The sequence below is a fragment of the Equus przewalskii genome, chromosome 15 (genome assembly GCF_037783145.1).
Source record: "Equus przewalskii isolate Varuska chromosome 15, EquPr2, whole genome shotgun sequence".
Lineage (NCBI taxonomy): Eukaryota > Metazoa > Chordata > Mammalia > Perissodactyla > Equidae > Equus > Equus przewalskii.
In genome coordinates this window covers 52,557,204-52,579,906 of record NC_091845.1, presented here as the reverse complement: position 1 = coordinate 52,579,906, position 22,703 = coordinate 52,557,204, and the positions used below count along the sequence as shown (strand labels likewise).

Below are 22,703 nucleotides of genomic sequence, written 5' to 3'. Positions count from 1 at the left end.
TCTGTCCTCCCTTGGGATACCCTGGACTTGAACTCCTGCCCCTTCATCAGTGTCTGCAAGAAATCTACTCACATCAGGACGGAGGCACCTAAGGAGGGGTTACACGGAGCCAACAAGGCCTTCCGCCAGCTCCCTAACTCCTGCTCTTCCTCCTGCCTCCTCAGGAGTGCAGGATCTACCCCAGCGACGTGTCAGGGAGTGTCTTCCAAATACATAGCGTTCTCCCCAGCGGAGATGCTGGTGACTAAATCTCCATCTTGTCCCCTGTATTTGTATAAGCTACTTCCAGAAAGGGGACGTAAGAGTAAAAGGTAAGCTATAATAAAACCAGAAGTCCAAAATAAGAGCCCAGAATAAAAAACACAAAGGATTATTAGCAGAAAAGCAGGGAAACAGTTGCAGTTGAAATCTGAACTTAGCTTTGAAGATTCCTAATAGCCAAAACAGAAAAGGGAAATGCTATGGATTACATTTGTTCCATATCCATCTAATTCACGCTACAAACACCTCTTGAGGACCACCACATGCCAGGCACTGTCCTAGGCACTGTAGAAATCAAAGATAATTCATCAGGAGAGAGAAACTTTATACTCACTCTGAAATTCCGGAGAAGTTTGTGCCTGGATCCTTATTTAAGGGATACTCAAGGAGCACGACCCACTTTGATAGTGGCCAGTAGTAGCAGTGCCTCTGTCAACTCTCAGGTAAAGCTGAGGGTGAGTTAAAGTGCGGATTGTGTCAGAAGTGCATTTCTACTGCAGCAGGTCCCACAGTGCACATGTGCAGCCGGCTTGCCACCTGCCTTGATGAAATGGCAGCCCTGGGAGGATTTAGGATGGCAGGCATTGAGTGCCAGGTGAAACGTGCACGTTTCTTCTCCACAGGCCTCATTCTGGGGCAGGCGGCCACACGGGAGCAGCGCAGTCCCCACCGTAAGGAAACTCCTCTTACTGAGGGAGTGTCACAGACAGCACTCTGTGACAAAGCTGGGCACAGGCTGCTCAGGGGGTCCTCCTCAGGGATTCCTCCCCTGGCCTGCAGAGATTAGAGGAGGCAATACTCTTGGGGGAAAAACCCATAGACTCAGAATTTTGAAATACGGCTTTTACCTTTTACTAAAGATCTGCAAGCAGGAAGAAATGAAGGAAGTGACCACCAGCCCAAAGCTAGGTGACTATCACACCTCAGTTCCTAACGCTTCAGTTTCCCAGGTTGTCCTTTAGACGTGAATGAGGCAGGTGTGCACACACACTGCCGCTTCCAGGAGTCACTCTGTGATCCTCAAGGGAGGAAGGGCATTGTACTCACACAGAAACGCAATTCAGGGGGCAGCCCTGTGCTGCAGTGGTTAAGCGCCATGCACTCCACTTCAGCGGCCCGGGGTCGGGACTTTGGATCTTGGGCGCAGACGTACACCACTCATCAGCCATGTCGTGGCAGCGACCCACATATAAAATAGAGGAAGATTGGCACAGATGTCAGCTCAGAGATAATCTTCCTCAGCAAAAACCCCCACAAAAACAAACCAAAAAAACCCAAAAATTCAGAAGGCTATTTGAAAGGGAAAACTGATCCTGTTTGTTTGAAAATTAGTCAAATATACATTTGTGAACAAGGGGAATTCCACATGCAGAGGAGTAGGACCTGGAAGGATCTGTAAAGAGTCATGAAATTTGTTCCAAGAAGGGTAAGGATCCTCTTTGTTCCTCCAGTGTTTAGCTTGTAGGATGTGTTAGCAGCAGCTTCTGTTGATCATGGCGGAGCTGGTTTCCTGTTCAATATCAGAGCCGGCTTTTTGAATCATACTATGTAACTCATTGGTCATAGAAGCTATCCAAGAAGAATTTTAGCAGTCTATTATATTGAAGAATAAGGAATGTAGCCAAAAAGGAAATATATTACTTCATTGCTACCGAGTTTATTTTTCATCCTGATTTATCAAAACACAGTGATGATGTATAGAAAGCCATGTCCATCAGGTGTCAGATCAGTCACTCTCCCTTCAGAATGACAAGTGCATAAGTTATCCAGCTAGTAGAAAGCCTGCCTTTGGGGATGTGAGACAATCTTGTTATGCCACTACTCACTGCTGTAGAGGAAAAATAGGGACGCACGAGTTGGTAAGATTTGGATGAATATTTCTTCCAGTTTAAGTGGAAACATTTAGCAACTTTGAAAATAACAGTGTAGAATAGAATGTATGTTGTTTATTTCTCAGTTTAATGCCCCCCCAGTCTGACCATCTCCTGTCTTTCTGATCATCTCTTGTATTACCCAGCTACAACAATAATTTATATGGGACCCATTGATCCCACCATCTTTTCATTGTCCATCCCCGTTTGATGCCCACCCCCCAACTCAGCATAAATTCTACAGTCAATTATTAAATCACTCCCTTGATCCTCAAGATTCACCTTCTTCACTTAGCAAAGCTCTCATCCTGTTTAAATCCAACTCTCAGCTACTGGGCCAGTTTTCAAAGCACCAGCAAGAATGAGGTAGAAAAAGGGCTTGAGGGCATTTTACAGAGATGAAACAGCACGTGTTCTTTCTGCAATTGGCTGAGTTTTAGAGTGAGGGAGGAAGGAGAAGGGATGAGGCTCAATGGGAGGCAAGGACCAGAGCCTCATGGGCACTGCTAAGGAGGGTAGACTCCTTCCTTTCTTTCTTAACTGTCTCTGTGAGGCTCGAAACAGCTGACAGTGAGAAGCTGAGGTGGGGGTTCAGTTTGAAGGGCCACTGTTCTGTGGCACCACCTGAAGGAGAGCAGTCCAGCCTATGTTTTGGTCCCAAATTGAGGCCCCTGGTTTATTCAGACCTTCTAGTTATCTCAGCTTAGAATGTTGAGATTCACTAGACACATTAGACCACTCCCAAAACTCCACAAGCAGGGTGACTTCATGTACACATATGGGAAGCTGCAAGTCCTGGCCCAGCTGCTGGGGCCAACCCCATCTCCAGTACACAGTAGCCCTCCCATGGCTAAGATGTTTAGTGTATCCTCACTGAGGTCTTATCCTACAATTTGGCTTCATACAAATTTATGATTCTTACATCCTTCTGGTGCAGTGACATTTTTATCATTATAAAATGTCCCTCTTTATCACTAGTAATACTCTTTGTCTTTAAGTCTATTTATCTGATGTTAATATCAGCCTTTTTATGCTTACTTTTTGCATGGCTTATCATTTTCTTTCAACCTATCTGTGTTTTTATCTATGTGTCTTGCTGTTAGCCAGTCTAATAATCTGTCTTTTAATTGAAATGTTTAGTCATTTAAGGTTAATATAATATTGATACAGTTGAGTTTTCTCTCTCTCTCTTTTTTTCTATTCTTCCCTTCTCACCTTCTTTTTGGGTTAACTGAATATTTTTAAAATTCCATTTAATTTATCTATTGGCTTTTTAGCCATCTCTCTGTGCCTTGATGTTTTTAGTGCTTGCACTATTAACCTTAGGTTTTAAAAGTTCTATTCATAAATCCAAGGAAGCTTTCCTCAGTGGGAATTCAGGGGGAGTCTAGGATTGTGATTTAGACTGTCAACTCTTAGAGGACAGAGACAGGATCTTCCCTCTCTCCTCTAGCACCAGCACCTTGCACTAGGCTTAACCAGGGGAAGCCACTTCAAATCCTCTTTTGGAACAAAGAAGGATATAAACAAGCCAGCCAAAGTCTCAGAGTCAGGCACGAAAACTATTGTGTGAGTGATGAGGGCGATCCCTACAGCTGTGGTCTCAGGTCCCAAAGACTGAGCCCTTCTCATGAGACTGCCAGCTATTCCCTGCCTGCCAGAGGCCCACCATAAGAAGCTGCTTCTTTGGAGGAGGGAGCAGGTGAGGGGTTCCTGCAGTCAGGAATCCCGAGGTTCCTCCAAACTCTCCTTACCCACACTTTCAAGCAACCTTGTCAAGGCAGTCTGGCAGCTCCTTCGGTGTCACACCACTAAACTTACAGAGATAAGGGGGAGGGAAAGGGCGCTTGTTGTTGGAAAAGGTCTCGGGAAGGTTCTTGGCCCTAGAGAAGAAGAGAATGTCTGGATTCCTCAGGTCATGGCCTACCCCAACTTTGACAGACAAGTGGCTTCAATTTTTTTTTTAAATGTTTCAGTTGAAATTCTGTTCAGTCCCTGGGCTTCCATGAGGAGCATTTCCCAGGATGTAGGACACATACACACTTCTTCATCCTAAGAGACCTGTAGCAACCTAGAGGAAGTGGAAGGAGAAGTGGGGGAGAATAAACAAGCTTGAATACTATCATATCAGCCTCCTATCTCTGCTCTAAGTGAACTTCCTTAAGTTTTAAAAATGACAGTAGTAAATCCTTTCCTATCAGTAATCACTCTAAATGTAAATGGATTAAATTCCTCCATCAAAGACATAGAGTGGCTAAATGGATTTAAAAAAAACATGACAAGGCTATATGCTGCCTACAAGAAACTCACTTTAGACTTAAGGACACCTAGGTTGAAAGTGAAGGGACAGAAAAACATATTCCATGTGAATGGTAACCAAAAGAGAGCAGGATGGCTAAATTTACATCAGACAAAATAGACTTCAAGTCAAAAACTGTCCTAAGAGACAAAGAAGGACATTATATGATAAAACAGGGTCAATCTACCAGGAATATAATAATTGTAAATATGTATACACCCAACAATAGATGACCTAAATATATAAAGCAGACATTGACAGAACTGAAGGGAGGAATAAACAGCAATACACTGATAGGAGGAGACTTCGATACTCCACTTTCAATTCTGGATAGAACTACCAGACAGAAGATCAGTAAGGAAACAGAGGACATGAACTCCACTATAGACCAAATAGACCTAACCTAACAGTCATAATAAGAACATTCCAACCAACAAGAGCAGAATGCATGTTTCTCTCAAGCACATATATGGCTCTTTCTCCAGGGTAGATCTCATGTTAGGTCATAATACAAGTCTTAACAAATTCAAGAAGATAAAAATTATGCCAAGTGTCTTTTCCCACCACAATGGAATGAAACTAGAAGTCAGTTGCAAAAGGAAAACAAGAAACTTCAAAAAATAGTGAAATTTAAAAATACTTTGAAATGAATGAAATTAAAAACATACCAAAACTTATAGGATGCAGCAAAAGCACAAGAGTGAAGTTCATAGTGATAGATATGTACATTAAAAAAGAAGAAAGTTCTCTAACAACCTAGCTTTACATCTCTAGGAGCTAGAAAGAAAGAACAAACCATGCCCAAAGTTAACAGAAAGAAGAAAATAACAAAGATTAGAGCAGAAATAGAAAAACAATAGAAAAAAATTAATGGAACTGTTGGTCTTTTGAAAACATAAACAAAATTGACAAACTCTTAGCTAAGCTAACTATGAAAAAAGAAGACAAATAAGTAAAATTAGAAACAAAAGAAGAAATGTTACAATTGATGACACAAATAAAAAGGATCATAAGAGATGACTATGAACAGTTCTATGCCAACAAAATGGATAACCTAGAAGAAATGGACAAATTCCTAGAAAGATACAACTTACTAAAACTAAATCATGAAGAAATAGAAAGCCTGATCAGACCTGTAACTAGTATGGCGATTGAATCGGTAATCAAAAACCTAACAAAGAAAATTGCAGGACCAGAGGGCTTCCCTGGTGAATTCTACTAAACATTTGAAGAATTAATGCCAGCCTTTGTCAAACTCTTTCAAAAAATTGAAGAAGTGAGAACACTTCCAAACTCATTTTATGAAGCCAGCATCACCCTAATACCAAAGCCAGACACAGACACTACTAGAAAACCAAAGGGCAATAATCCTGATCTATATGGATGTGAACATCCTCAATAAAATACTAGCAAACTGAATCCAACAGCACATTAAAAGGATCATACATCACAATCAAATGGGATTTATCCCTGGGAAGCAGGGATGATTCAATAAATGAAAATCAATTAATGTGATACATCACATCAACAGATTAAAGGGTCAGAATCACAAGATCATCTCAATAGATGCAGAAAAAGCATTTAATGAAATTCTACATCTATTCATTATAAAACTCTTCAAGAAACTAGGAATAGAAGGAAAATATCTCAACATAATAATGGCCATATATGAAAAGCCTACAGCTAACATACTCAACAGTGCAAAACTGAAAGCTTTTTCTCCAAAATCAGGAACAAGGGAAGGGTGCCCACTTTCACTGCTTTTATTTAACATAGTATGAGAAGTCCTAGCCAAAGCAGTTAGATAAGAAAAAGAAATAAAAGACGTCCACATCGGAAAGGAAGAAGTAAATTTATCCCTGTTTGCAGACAATGTGATATTGTATACAGAGAACTACATTTAAAAAACTATTAGAACTAGTAAATTCAGTAAAATTATAGGATACAAAAGAACATAAAAAATTCAGTTGCCTTTCTATACATTAACAATGAACTATTTGAAAAAGAGATTTGGAAAACAATCCCATTTAAAGTAGCACCAAAAAGAATAAAATACTCATGAATAGACTTAAATAAGGAGGTGAAAGATTTATATACTGAGAACTACAAAACATTGATGAAAGAGATGAAACAAAGGGAAAGACATCCCATGTTCATAGATTGGAAGATTTAATATTATTAAAATATTCATGCTGCCCAAAGTGATTTACAGATTCAATTCAATACCTATAAAAATTCCAAAGACATTTTTTACAGAAATAGAATAATTTTACAATTCATATAGAATCACAAAAGACCCTGAATAGCTAAAGTAATCCTGAGAACAACAAAGCTGGAGGCCTTATACTTCCTGATTTCAAACTATATTACAAAGCTATCAAAGTAATCAAAACAGTATGATACTGGCATAAAGACAACATATAGACCGATGGAACAGAATAGAGAGCCCAGAAATAAATCCATGCATATATGGTCAACTAATTTTCAACAAGGATGCCAAGAATATACAATGGGAAAAAATAGTCCCTTCAGCAAACCAGGATATCCAGGTCAGGAAACCTGGATATCCACATGTGACAGAATGGAATTGGACCTGTATTTTATACCATGTATAAAAGCCAACTCAAAATGAATTAAAGACTTAAATGTAAGACTTCCTGGAGGAAAACTTGGGGCAAAAGCTTCATGACATTGGTCTTGGCAACAGTTTCACGGATATGACACCAAAAGCTCAGGCAACAAGAAGAAAAATAAACAAATGGGATTACATCAAACTAAAAGGCTTCTGCAAAGGAAACCATCAACAGAGTAAATGGGAGAAAATATTTGCCAGCAGTGTATCTGGTAAGGGATTAATCTCCAGGTTATATAAGAAACTATATAACTCAACAACAAAAAAACTAATAATCCACTTAAAAATTGGATGAGGACTTGAATAGACATTTCTCCAAAGAAGATAAACAAATGGCAAATGGGTATATGAAAAACGTTCTTCATTAATCATCAGAAAAATGCAGGTAAGAATCACAATGATACATCACCTCACATCTGTCAGGATGGCTATTATCAAAACACAAAAACAGCAAGTGTTGGTGATGATGTGGAGAAATTGGAACCCTTGTGCACTGTTGGTAGGAATGCAAAATGGTGCAGCTGTTATGGAAAACAATATGGAGGTTTTTCAAAAACTTAAAAATAGAACTACCATAAGGTCCAGCAATCCCACTTCTTGGTATACATCCAAAAGAATTGAAATCAGCATCTTGAAGAGAGATTATCACTCCCATTTTCATTGCAGCACTATTCACAATAGTTAAGATGTGGAAACAACCTAAATGTCTATTAACAGATGAATGGATAAAGAAAATGTGGCATATACATGCAATGGAATACCATTCAGCTTCAGAAAAGAAGGACATTCTGCAATGTATGACAACATGTGTAGACTTTGAGGACAGCATGCTAAGCAAAATAAGCCAGACAGAGACAAATGCTGCATGATTCCACTTATATGAGGTATCTAAAATAGTCAAATTCATGAAATCAAAGACTGGAATGATGGTTACCAGAGGCTGGGAGGGGAGAGAATGGAGAGTTATTTATCAACAGGCATAAAGTTTCACTTGAGTAAGATGAATAAAGTCTAGAGGTCTGCTGTAGAACACTATACCTATAGTCAACAATAATGTACACTTAAAATTTGTTAAAAAGATAGAGCTCATGTTTTTATCACAATAAAATTTCAAAAGAAGAAAAGACAAATACTGTATGATTCCACAAATTTGAGGTCAAATACAGTAGTCAAATTCATAGAAACAGAAAGTAAAATGGTGGTTGTCGGGCTGCAGAGAGGGGGAAATGGGGAACATTGTTTAATGGGTATAGAGTTTAAGTTTTGCGGAATGAAAAAGTTCTGGAAATCCATTGCAAAATAGTGTAAACATACTTAACATTGCTGAACTGAACACTTTAAAATGGTAAGTATGATAAATTTTATGTTGGTTTTTATACCACAATTAGAAATTTTAAAGAAAGAAAGGAAATGATGAAAGGAGGAATCTTAGGATATCAGGAAGAAAGAACAATGGAAAGAGTAAGGAAAAAATGTGTGTAAAACAATAGACTTTGTTCTGAGTTTTCTAAATTTTATTTGATTGATGAAGCAGAAATTATAGCATTGATATTCTCAATGTATGTAGAGGAAGTAATTAGGATGATATATTATAAATGAAGCAGGGTGAAAGGACTTAAAGGGAGGTAAAGTTTCTATACTCAAACTGGTAAATAATTGACACCAGTAGACTGTAATAGGTTATGGATATGTAATGTAATACCTAGAGAAACCACTGAGAAGTCTACAGAAGAGAAACTCAAAACACAATAGATAAATCAAAATGGAATTATAAAAATAGTTTATGTAACCCATTAGAAAGCAAGAAAAAGAAAACAGAGGGCCTGGCCCCGTGGCCGAATGGTTAAGTTCACGTGCTCTGCTTTGGCGGCCCAGGGTTTTGCTGGTTCGGATCCTGGGCACGGACATGACACTGCTCATCAGGCCATGTTGAGGCAGCGTCCCACATGCCGCAACTAGAAGGACCCACAACTATAAAAAAAACATACAACTAGATACTGGGGGGGGGGGGGGGTTGGGGAGAAAAAGCAGAAAAAAAAAAAGATTGGCAACAGTTGATAGCTCAGGTGCCAATCTTAAAAAAAAAAAAGAGAAAAAGAAAACAGAAATGAAAAACTGAAATAACAGAAAAGAAAAAGGGCAGACTTAAGCCCAAAGATATCTTTAAATATAAGTGGTGTAAATATACCAACTAAAAGGCAGAGATTGCCAGAGTGGATGAAATAACATAAGCTGTAAGAAACTCACTTTGAATGTAACAATATAGATTGGTTGAAAGGGAAAAGATATACAATACAAACTTTAAACAAAAGAAAGCAGGAGTCATTATATTATTTACAGTATACTTCAGAGCAAGGAAAATTACCAGGGACAGAGAACATGACAATAATAAAAGGGTCAGTCCACCAAGATAACATAGTGATTCTTAATATATATGCACTAAACAACAGAGCTACAAATTACATGAAACAAAAACTGATAGGGCTGAAAGGAAAAACAGAAAATCCACAGTTACAGTTGAACACATCAGTATTCTTCTCTCAACAATTGATACAACAACCAGACAGAAAGCCAGCAAGGATATAGAACTCAACACCATTAACAAGCAAGGCCTAGTGGACATTTATAGAACACTCTACCCAACAACAGCAGAACACACTTTCTTTTCAAGAGACCATGGAATATGTACCAAAATAGACCATATCCTGGGCCATTAAACGCACCTCAAAAAATTGAAAAGCATTGAAATCATATAGAATGTATTCTGTGACCACAATGGGATCAAACCAGAAATCAATAACAGAAGATAACAGGAAAATTTCTGAAGACTTGGAAACTTAAAAACACACTTCTGATTAATCCATGGGTCAAAGAGGAAGTCTCAAGGGAAATTTTTTTTGAAGAGTTAAACTGAATGAAAATGAAAACAGAACATACCAAAATGTGTTGGATGCAGCTAAAGCAGTGCTGAGAACGAAATTTTTGGTGTTGAATGATTACATTAGAAAGAAGTCCCACCCCCATGAAACCAGAAAAAGAAGAGCAAAATAAACTGAAAATAAGAAGGAAGGATATGCTAAAGATAAAAGTAGAAATCAATGAAATTGAAAAGAGCAAACCCACAGAAGTAAATCAGCAAAATGAGAAGCTCATTCTTTGAAACAGACCTCTAGCAAGACTGACAAAGAGAAGACACAGATTACTAAGGTCAGGAATGAAACAAGAGTGCTATGGTCTGGATGTTAGTGAATCCTAACCCCCGAAGGGGGTGTTATTAGGAGGTAGGGCCTTTGAGAGGTGATTGGTCATAAGGGTTCCCTCATGAATTGGATAAGTGCTCTTATAAAAGAGGCTCCAGAGGGGTCTTTCACCCCATCCACCAAGCAAAGACACAACAAGAAGGCTCTGGTTGTGAATCAGGAAGGGGGCCCTCCGTAGCCATTACAGCAGATCTGCTGGCCCCATAATCTGGAACTTCCAGCCTCCCCAACTGAGAGATAAATTTCTGTTGTTTATAAGCTGCCCTCTCCGTGGTGTTTTGCTATAGCAATGTGAACAGACTGAGACAAGGGGTATCACCACAGACCCTACAGACATCAAAAGGATGATAAGGGAATACTAGGAACCATCTACGTAAGTCAATTTGATAACTTAGACCAATACCTTTAAAAGCACAAACTAACACAGTAGTACCCTGATATCAAAACCAGGCAAAAATCGTGCCAAAACCCAAAACTACAGACTAGTATCCCTTATAAATATAGAACCGAATGTCCATAACAAAAAATAAATAGAATTCAGCAATATATAAAAATAATTAAACACCATGACCATGCAGGGTTTATTCCAGGGACACAAGTCTTGTTAAATATTTGAAAACGGATCAATGTAATCCACCATGTTAACAGGATACAGAAGAAAAATTACATGATCATATCAATTAATGCAGAAAAAGCATTTGATAAAATTCAAAAGAAAAAGAGTTCTTTTTTTTAACTGCAAAGAATACAAGAGAAAAATCCCATTCTCATTTAAAACCCCTAGTCACCCTGCTCCCTCCCCAGGGATAACCACTGTAGCCAATGTCTATAGCCTGCTAGAGAAATTCTATGTGAGATTGAAAGATGGTTTTCTCCTCTCCCCTTCTCCCTTCTCCTTGCTACATCTGGGGAGCAAAAGACACCTGCTGTTTGGCATTTAAAAGCAGTTCCACCCCCTGCTCTGCATACTCTGCCCCTACCAACCCTAGCTACCTCTGACTTCTCAGAAATGCTGGTATAAGCTGCCCACTCCTAACTAGACTGGGGGGATATAATACCCAGCAATGTAAACTTGTTTCTATGAAATATTCCTCCTTCCTAACACACCTGCTATAAACAGATGAGGAAATAAAAATGGCCTGACCCCTCTGTAGTATGCCAGGGATGTGGTGAAACGGTGCAGGGCAGAGGGGAAAGGCTTTAATCAACCTGAGCTCAACTTCTTTGAGCCTCGATTTTCTCATCTGTAAAATGGGGATGATAATACCTTCTCTGCAGGGTTGTTTTGAAGAATAAAGGAGACAATGTATACACAGTGGGTAGCCCAAAGCAGATGGCTTTGACTATTGGCTCTTTATTGATGTAAAATAAAAGGCCCCTCTGCTGTGTGAACCATGTTGGCAAGTTTTTCCTGTGAACTCAGGGATTATCCTTAAATGAAACCAGTTTTTAAAAATTACATAAATGTGCCAGCATTTATGCTTGCGTATGCCAGTATAGAAGTTTTTCAAATAATATAAGAATATCTCCTTGGTCCCAGATGCAACTATTAACTCCTTGATTCCTCAATTCCTCTTCCATGAGGAAGTTGGCATTCCTACACTTACCTCCATCATCCTCTTGCTCCTATCTGTGTATATATATCCCTATATATGTATATGTAAATAAAGTTACATTTCTTTTCTGATTGTGCTTTATTGTAAACAATTCTATTTCTCGATTTATCAACTTTAAACAGTCTCCTGAAAAGCCTTCTGGCTTTATGCATAAGTCAATTCTACAGCTAAAAACCAATGAGTGGCAGTCACTGATTACGTCAAGACTGTATTGGGTGTAGAGACATGCCGTGTGGCTGGATTCCTGAGAAGGGAAGTAGGTCCCATGTTGTTAAAGAGCTCAAAGAGGAGTCTTTCAAGCGTCAAGGTTCTGACAGAATTTCTCTTTTTCCTACTAGATTCCCTTCCGGCTGGTTTGTGCTCAGCTGCCTATTTCTTATGTCCGATATCAAATTTTCTGTGGTTCTTTTTTCATTTTGCAAAAATACCTCATACCCATCCACTTATCTCTGTCTTCTCCACCAAAACTCATCAGGTCCAAAGAAGCAGGCATTCCCTTGCCCCAGACATTACAGGAGCCTACCAGTTGCTCAGCTTTGTCCACATTTACACTCTTGATAATTTGGCAGTCAGGGTGGTTTATTTTTTTCAATTTTAGTTTTTTAGTGAAGTAAAATACACATGCAGAAAGAGCATTTATCCTAGGTGTGTACATCAGTGCATTTCCCTAAATTGAGCACACTCAGATTGAGAATCAACATTACAGCACCCCAGAAAGACCCCTTCCGCTCCCTTCCGATCCCTAACCCCTGCCAAAGGGTAGTGATTTCTAATAGCATAAGGTTAGTTTTGCCTTTTTTTGTACTTTATTATGTAATTTATACAAATGGAATCATCATATGTACTCTTCTGTGCCTGGTTTCTTCACTGTTACATTTGTAAAATTCATCCATATTGTTCCACGTAGTTGAACGTTGTTCATTCTCATTGCGCTGCAGACTGGGTACACTGTGATTTATTTTTCCTTTCTACCATTGAACATTTGAGTGGTTTCTAGTTTGGGGTTATTACAACCAGTATTGTTACATCTTTTAGTTAACACATGTATGCATTTCAGTCAGGAATATATAAATATCCCCTGCAACATATGAGAATTTCAGTTGCTCCAGATCCTCACCAACAGCTTATTTTCCATCTTTTTCATTTTAGCCGTACTGGTGGATATGTAGTGATACATGATAATCTTTTTGAAAAACAAACATGGTATCAGCTTCTCCTTAAAACTCTTTCCAGATACCTACACAACTCTGTGATCTGGCCTCTACTTCCCTAGTTCCATCTACATCCAAATGTTTCCTGTATTCCCACACTCGGTACCATTCTCCTCTGGCCACTTGGGGGCTTGCACACAACACGCTCTTCACTCTTGCTTCTTGGCTCCTAATCCTTCAGATATCCATTCAGTGGTCATTTCCTCAGGTCAAATCCCGCTATCATATGCTCTCAGTGCACTTGCCATAGTTTCAGTTTAATAGTCATGCTATTTCACTTCTAGAACCTCAGTCCTACCAGTGCAGAAGAGTGTTTTTACTCACTGTTGCAACATAGGGCCTGGCACAGAGTCGAAACTCATATATTTGAGGGAAAAATGAATAATTGTGACTTTGATGCAGTACTTTTTGCCTCTGAACTTTTGTGGTGGGATGAATGTTACATTTTATATGCATTGAGAGAAACTGTCAGGTCTGAAACTATTGATATGGATGACTTAAATTACAAAAATCCATTTGGTATATAATACTAATCTGAATTTATGTTCTTCAACCTTTACTGTTTATACCCAAGAGAAGCCAGTAATGTCAGGTCACTCTGTTCCAGGTCTGTTTAATTATAACCTTAAAAAATGCTCAGTGTGTCTCTGAGTCATGGCTGCACAATGTTCTAAATGAACAAGGACATCAGATTCATTGATTCACTGGCCAACCCTCAAATGGAGAATTGGGCTATAAAACTGCACTCAATGGAGTAAACTCTGAAATTTCCCCTGCAATTTTCTTTCTCAGTTTTAAAGTGGTCTTTAATGATAAATGAACAGATTAATAACAATTTAATAAAAATAGCACAACTGCTTACTCTTTGCCTTGCTCAGTCAAGGGTGGGCTTCGGGGATGGCCCCATGGCCAAATGGTTAAGTTTGTACGCTCTGCTTCGGCGGCCCGGGGGTTCACAGGTTCGAATCCTGGGTGCAGACAAGGCACCGCTCATTAGGCCATATTGAGGTGGTGTCCCACATGCCACAACTAGTAGGACCCACAACTAAAATATACAACTATGTACTGGGGGGATTTGGGGAGAAAAAGCAGGAAAAAAACAAAAGGGCTTCAATTCCCTTCCTCAGTCACCACAATGATCCTCAAATCTAAAACTGTAAGCGGTTTCAGTCCACACTGCAACCTAATATCCACCTGTTTGTTTTTCTTCCAGCATCCCTTTGCCCACCCCATCTCTAACTGAGGGCAGGAAGCACTGTTAATCATCTTTTGCTCATTATTGAACTGGATTCTTCTCAGAGGCAGCCTTGCAGGGTGTGGGGAAACCTGCTTAGGCAGACCACCCAGGATTTCACAGAAAAGTGCTCCGTCTGAATGCAGGTGGTTGATCTGTTCAGGTTTCTCTTAAGGCCCATTAAGTCGGCCTTGACGGGCACTTAAAAGTGTTAACTCCTTCATTCCTGAGCCTTCCAGGCATTAAACTTTGAATGTCCAGGAGAATTACTGCTACTGTTAGAGCGTCCTGGGCACCTGCAGCTCTGGTTCTTTTTTTTTTTTTTTTAATTTTATTGAGGTATAATTGAGAAAACATTACATTAATTTCAAGTGAACAGTGTAATGATTCTATATTTGTATACATTGTGAAATGATTATTATGAATAAGTCTAGTTGAGATCTGTCACCCTACATCCTACAAATTGTTTTTTCCTGTGATGAGAGCTTGTAGGATTTACTTAGCAACTTTCAAATATATAGTACTGTATTATTAACTATAGTCACCATGATGTATATTACATCCCCATAATTTATTTATTTTATAACTGGAAATTTTTACCATTTCACCTCATTTACCTGTTTCAGACACCCCTTTCTAACCCTCCCACCCCCTCCCCTGGCTTCCAACAAACACCAGTCTATTGTCTGTATGTATGAGCTTGGTTTTAGGGTTTTTTTTTAATTCCACAAAGAAGTGAGATCAAATGGTATTTGTCTTTTTCTTTGTGACTTATTTCACTTAGCATAATGCCCTCAGTGTCCATCCATGTTGTTGCAAATGGCTAGACTTCATTGTTTTTTATGGCTGAATAATATTCCACTGTATGTGTGTATATATGTAGATATATATATATATCACGTTTTCTTTACCCATTCATCCGTCCATGGACACTTAGGTTGTTTCCATGTCTTGGCTGTTGTAAATGCTGCAGTGAATGAACATGGGGGTGCAGATATCTTTTCGAATTAGTATTTTCATTTCCTTTGGATAAATACCCAGAAGTGAAATTGCTGGATCATATGATAGTTCTATTTTTAACTTTTTGAGGAACCTCCATACTGTTTTCCATAGTGGCTGCACCAGTTGACATTCCCACCAACAGTGCACAAGCTTTCCTTTTCTCCACATCCTCAGCAACACTTGTTATTTCTTGTCCTTTTGATAATAGCCATCCTAACAGGTTTAAGGTGATAGATATCTCATCATGATTTTGATTTGCATTTCCCTGATGGTTAGTGATGTTGAGCCTCTTTTCATGTACCTGTTGGCCATCTGTATGCCTTCTTTGGAAAAATGTCTGTTCAGATCCTCTCCCCATTTTTTAATTGGCTTGTTTGGGTTTTTGTTTGTTTTTTGCTGAGTTGCGTGGGTTCTTTATATATTTTACATATTAACTGCTTATCAGAATGACTTGCAAATATTTTCTCCCATTCAGTAGATTGCCTTTTCATTTTGTTGATGGTTCCTTTGCTATGCAGAAGCTTTCTGGTTTGATGTAGTCCCACTTGTTTACTTTTCTTTTGTTGCTTTTGCTTTTGGCATTGAATCAAAAGAATTTTCTCCAAGACTGATATCAAAGAGCTTACTGCCTGTGTTTTCTTCTAGGAGGTCTATGGTTTCTGGTCTTACATTCATTTTGAGTTGATTTTTGTGCATGGTGTAAGATAGTGATCCAGTTTCATTCTTTTGCATATGGCTGTCCAGTTTTCCCAGAATGAGTTTTTGAAGAGACTCTTCCTTCCCCATTGTATATTTTTGGCTTAATGGTCATAAATTTATTGACCATATATGCATGGGTTTATTTCTGGACTCTCTATTCTTTTCCATTGATCTATGTGTCTGTTTTTATGCCAATACCATACTGTTTTGATTACTATGGCTTTGTAATATGGTTTGAAACCAGGGAGCGTGATACCTCCTGCTTTGTTCTTTTTTCTGAAGATTGCTTTGGCTAATCAGGGTCTTTTGTGGTTCCATATAAATTTTAGGATTGTTTGTCCTATTGTGAAAAATGCCACTGAAATTTTGATAGGAATTGCATTGAATCTGTAGATTGCTTTGAGTTGTAGGGACATTTTAACAATATTAATTCTTCCAATCTATGAGCATGGAATATCTTTCTGTTTATTTCTTTTTCAGTTTCTCTCATCAATCTCATAGTTTTCAGCATACAGGTCTTTCACTTCCTCAGTTAAATTTATTCTTAGGTATTTTATTCTTTTTTTTTCTTAATTGAGAGCATAATAGTTTACAACATTGTGAAATTTCAGTTGTACATTATCATTTGTCTGTCACGTTATGAGTGCTCCCTTTCACCCTTTGTGCCAACCCTCCAGCCCCCTTCCCCTTGGTAACCACTGAGCTGTTCTTTTTGTCTGTATGTTTATCTTCCACATATGAGTGAAATCATAGGGTATTTGTCTTTCTCTGTCTGGCTTATTTCACTTAAGCTAATACCCTCAAGGACCATCCATGTTGTTGCGAATGGGATGATTTTTGTCTTTTTTATGGCCAAGTAGTATTCCATTATATATATTATATATATACACACACACACACATACATTTTCTTTATCCAATCATCCGTTGATGGGCACTTGGGTTGCTTCCACATCTTGGCTATTGTGAATAATGCTACAATGAACATAGGGGTGCATAAGTTTCTTTGAGTTGTTGATTTCAAGTTCTTTGGATAGATACTCAGTAGTGGGATAGCTGGGTCATAGGGTGTTTCTATTTATATTTTTTGAGAAATCTTCATACTGTTTTCCATAGTGGTTTCACTTGTTTGCATTCCAACAGTGTTTGGGGGTTCACTTTTCCCCACAAGCTCTCCAACATTTATTATTTTTGGTCCTTTTTGATACAATTTTATTTATTTTATCTTTTTAAGATTTTATTTTTATTTATCCTTTTTCTCCCAGAGTCCCCAGTACATAGTTGTGTATATTTAGTTGTGGGTCCTTCTAGTTGTGGCATGTGGGATGCCGCCTCAGCATGGCTTGATGAGTGGTGCCATGTCCATGCCCAGGATTTGAACTGGTGAAACCCTGGGCCACCGAAGCAGAGCCTGTGAACTTAACCACTCGGCCACGGGGCTGGTCCCATGATGCAGTTTTAAATTGGATTATTTTCTTGATTTCTCTCTCTTATTGTTCATTATTAGTGTATAGAAATGCAACAGATTTTTGCATATCAATTTTGTTTCTTGCAGCTTTACTGAATTTCTTTATTAGTTCTAACAGTTTTTTTTTGTCGAGTCTTTAGGGTTTTCTGTATCTAATATAATGTCATCTCCAAATAGTGACAGTTTTACTTCTTCCTTTCCAATTTGGATGGCTTTTATTTCTTTTTCTTGTCTAATCACTCCGGCTAGGATTTCTAATACTATGTTGAATAAAAGTGGCAAGAGTGGGTATCCTTGTCTTGTCCCTGACCTTAGAGGAAAAGCTTTTCAATGTTGAGTATAAGGTTAGCTGAAGCCTGTCATACATAGCCTTTATTATGTTGAGGTATGTCCCTTCCATACCCAATTGGTTGATATTTTTAATCATAAATAGATGTTGAATTTTGTCAAATGCTTTTACTGCATCTATTGAGTTGATCATATGATTTTTATTCTACATTTTGTTAATGTGGTGTATCACATTGATTTGTGAATGTTGAACCATCCTTGTATCCTGGAAATGTATGATCCTTTTAATGTATTGTTCAATTTGGTTTGCTAATATTTTGTTGAGGACTTTTGCATCTATATTCATCAGGGATATTGGCTTGTAATTTTCTTGTCTTGTGGCATCCTTATCTGGTTTTGGTATTAGGGTAACGTTGGCCTCATGAAATGAGTTTGGAAGTGTTCCCCCCTCTTCTGTTTTTTGGAAGAGTTTAAGAAGGATTGGTATTAACTTCTCTTTAAATATTTGGTATAATTCACCAGTGAAGCTGCCTAGTCCTGGCCTTTTGTTTGTTGGAAGGTTTTTGATTACTGATTAAATCTCCTTACTAGTAGTCAGTCTGTTCAAATTTTCTATTTCTTCATGATTTATTCTTGGTTGTATGTTTCTAGGAATTTATCCATTTTTCCAGGTTGTCCAATTTCTTGGTTATGATTGTTCATAGTAGTCTCTTATGATCCTTTGATTTTCTGTGGTATCAGTTCTAAGGTCTCCTGTTTCATTTCTGATTTTTTATTTGAGCCCTCTTTTTTTCTTGATGAGTCTAAAGGTTTGTCAATTTTGTTTATCTTTTCAAAGCACTAGCTCTTAATTTCATTCATCTTTTCTGTTGTCTTTTCAGTCTCTATTTAATTTATTTTGGCTCTGATCTTTATTTCCTTCCTTGTACTAACTTTGGGCCTCGTTCTTTTTCTAGTGCCATGAGGTATAAAGTTAGGTTATTTGAGATTTTTCTTGTTTCTTGAGGTAGGGATTTATCACTATGAACTTATCTTAGAACTACTTTTGCTACATCCCATAAATTTTGGAATGTTATATTTCCATTTTCATTTGTCACAAGGTATTTTTTTATTTCTTTGTTGACTTATTGGTGGTTCAGTAGCATATTGTTTAATCTTCACATATTTGTGAATTTTCCAGTTTTCTTCTTGTAATTGATTTGTAGTTTGATACCAGTGTGATTAGAAAAGATGCTTGATATGATTTTGATCTTCTTAAATTAAGACTTGTTTTGTGGCCTAACATATGATCTGTCTTGGATTCTATTCCATGTACATTTGAGAAGAATGTGTATTCTGCTGCTTTTGGATGGAATGTTCTGTATCTAACTGTTAAGTCCGTTTGGTCTAATATGTTGTTGAAGGCTTATGTTTTCTTATTGATTTTCTGTCTGGATGATCTGTCTGTTGATGTAAATGGGGTATTAAAGTCCGCTATGATTATTGTATTGCTGCCTATTTCTTTCTTTAGGTCTGTTAATATTTACTTTATATATTTAGGTGCTCCTACACTGGGTGCATAAATATTTAGAAATGTTATATTCTCTTTTGGATTGTTTCCTTTATCATTATGTATTATCCCTCTCTGTCTCTTATTACACTTTTTGTTTTAAAGCTTGTTTTGTTTGATGTAATAGCTACCCCAGCTCTGTTTGGTTTCTATTTGTGTGGAACATCTTTTTCTCTCTCTTCACTTTCAGTCTGTGTGTCCTTACATCTGAAGTGAGTCTCTTGTAGGCAGCATATAGGTGAGTCTTATTTTTCAATCCATTCAGCCAGTCTATGCCTCTTGATTGGAGAATTTAATTCATTAGCATTTAAAGTAATTACTGATATATACTTATTGCCATTATGTTAATTGTTTCTGGCAGTTTTGAAGTTCCTCTGTTTCTTTTTTTTCTCTTGCTCTCCTCCTTTGTGGTTTGATGACTTTGTTTAGTGGTGTGCTTGGATTTCTTTCTCTTTCTCTTTTGTGTATCTACTATAGGTTTTTATTTTGTGGTTACCATGAGGCTTACATAGACTATTACAAATGTAAGTTGTTCTATTTTAATTTGATAACTTAAGTTTGAATACATTCTAAAGCTCTATATTTTTACTCTCCCTCCCTTCTACATTTTCTGTTTTTGGTGTCACATTTTACATCTTTTTATTTTGTGTATTCTTACCTTTTTAGTTTTGGGAGTTTTTTTTACTACTGCTGTCTTTTAACCTTCCTACTAGTTCTATAAGTGATTAATCCACTACTTTTTGTATATATTTACCATTACCAGTGAGGTTTATACTTTCATAGGTTTTCTTGTTACTAATGAGTGCCATTTCTTTTCAGCTTGAGAAGTCCCTTTAACATTTCTTGTAAGGCCAGTTTAATGGTAGTGAACTCCTTTAGCCTTAGCTTTTCTGGAAAACTCTTTATTGCTCCTTCAATTTTGAGTGATAACTTTGCTGGGAAGAGTATTCTTGGTTGGAAATTATTTTCTTTAAGCACTTTGAATATATTGTGCCAGTCCCTTCTGGCCTGCAAAGTTTCTGCTAAAATATACGCTGATGGTCTTAGGGGGTTTCCTTATATGTAACAAGTTGTTTTTCTCTTGCTACTTTTAAGAGTCTCTCCTTTTCTTTAAGTTTTGACATTTTAATTATAACATGTCTTGGTGTTGGGTCTCTTTGGGTTCGTCTTACTTGGAACTCTCTGGGCTTCTGGGATGTGAATGTGTGTTTCCTTCCCCAGGTTAGAGAAATTTTCAGCCATTATTTCTTCAAATAAGTTTTCTGCTCCTCTCTCTCTCTCTTCCTCTTCTCCTTCTGGGCCTCCTATAATGCAAATATTAGTACGCTTGATGTTATCCTGTAAGTTCCTTAGGCTATGTTCAACTTTTCTCATTCTTTTTCTTTTCTTGCTGCTCTGGGTGAATTCTACTGCCCTGTCTTCAAGTTCATTGATCCTTTGTTCTGTTTCATCTAGTCTGCTCTTGAACTCCTCTAGTGTATTTTTCACTTCAGTTATTGTATTCTTCAGCTCTGTGAGCTCTATATGGTACTTTCTTATAGTTTCTATCTCTTTGTTGAAGTTCTCACTGTGTTCATCCATTCTTCTGAGTATGGTGAGCATCTATATGACATTACTTTGAACTCATTATCAGGTGAATTATTCATCTCCATTCCATTAAGATTTTTTCCTGAGGTTTTATCTTGTTCTTTCATTTGGACCATATTCATTTGTTTCTTCACTTTGCTTGACTCTCTTTGTTGGTTTCTATGCATTAGATAAAACAGTAACCTCTCCCAGTCTTGAAGGAGTAGCCTCATGTGGGAGATGAACCTTATTGTTCAACCCTGCCCTAGCTCTTTGTTTTCTCTCACACTTTTGTGATTGTCCAAGAAGCCTATTTTTTTTTTAATGATTCCTGGTAATTGAGGGTGTACCAAGACCTGTCAGTGTCCCAAAGGGGCAGGATCTCAGTCAGTAGATGAATTCAGGCTGATTGGAAGCCAGACCCTCAGGCAGCAGCTTTTAAAGTATGCAAGTATATGTACTCCTATGGGACTGAAAGCATAGGCCCCACTGGCACAAGTGCCAGGTGATTTAGAGCTGTCCCCTGGGTGGCATTTGCAAAAACCAGAGCTCCAGATGAGTACATAAACTCCTGTCTGGGAGATACCAGTAAGTTGTAGCAAGGCAGAGGGAGAGCACAGTGATGGCATGCACCAGCCTGCATTCCCTGAGAGCACATTTGTACTACTCTAGATATGTGCCAAAGCAGAAACCTGCTCCTCAGGCCGAAGCTCTAAGCCAAGGAAATAAGCCTCTTTCACAGAAAGACTGGGGGTATATTTTAGTCTGCTGTCTGTAAAGTGCCCTGGGGGTGGTAACCTGCCAAGAACTCTGTCTCCAATTGTTAAAGTCCCATGGGATCCAGGAATGCAAACCCTCCTGGCCATCAGAGCCAGGTGATCAAGGGGCATCCCTTGGGCAGCAGCTGCAAAGACAGGCACAGGAAGTAAAAACTGGGGTACCAGACGTGTGTAAATGTTTCCCTCTGGGAGATAGTGGTGCTCTGGAGTGTGGCAGAGGGGGAGCACAAGTACAGCATCCGCCCTCCAAGGTGTCTAAAAAGGATTACAGTTAGCCCTTAAGATGTGTTTTAATTAGAAGAGTGCTCCTCAGGCTACCACTATGGTGACAGCCTAATAGGCCTCTTTCACAGAAAGACTGAGCTCCTGGGTCTGCAGTCTCTTGCTGTTCCCTGGAGGTGGTAGCCATTTAAGAACTCTTTCTCCATTGGTTACAGTCTGGTGGGACCCAGAAATTAAGCCCTGCTGGCCACCAGAGCCAGGAGTAGTAGTGACCTGTGGTGGCAGCCACAAAAACTGGGGCACCAGACACGTGTAAAAGCTCCCCTCCAAGAGACATTGGCTCTCTGAAGCACAGCAGAAGGAGAGTGTGAAGATGGTGCCTACCAGGAAAGAGAAAAGAAAAAGCCTAAAGTTTATTAAAAAAAAGTAAAAGAAAAAGTGTCCAATGGCTAGAGCAAGGTGGAAGGAGAATGTGAAGATGGTGCTGGCTGGGGGTAAAAAAAAAAAAAAAGATGATGCTCTCCAGATGGATCGAGGCAGAGGGAGTGTGCAAAGATGGCACTCATCAGTATCTATCCCCAGAGAGCATCCCACCAGGCCCCCCAAAATGTGTCAAATCAGATGCCTGCCTCAAAGACAAGCAAATGAGCCTCTCCCACACCAAGCCCAGGCTCTTGTAGATAGGCTGCTTCCGCACTGGGTCCTGGTGTGGGTGAGTCCGAGCACACGAGCTCTTTAAGAGCCTTT

General features: G+C 38.6%; 1 protein-coding gene across 19 annotated transcripts in view; it reads left to right on the top strand.

The window, feature by feature from the left end:
- FBXL2 (F-box and leucine rich repeat protein 2) overlaps window positions 1-22,703 on the top strand; it is a 126,511-nt gene that overhangs the window by 78,249 nt on the left and 25,559 nt on the right. The gene's annotated exons all lie outside the window — the stretch shown is intronic.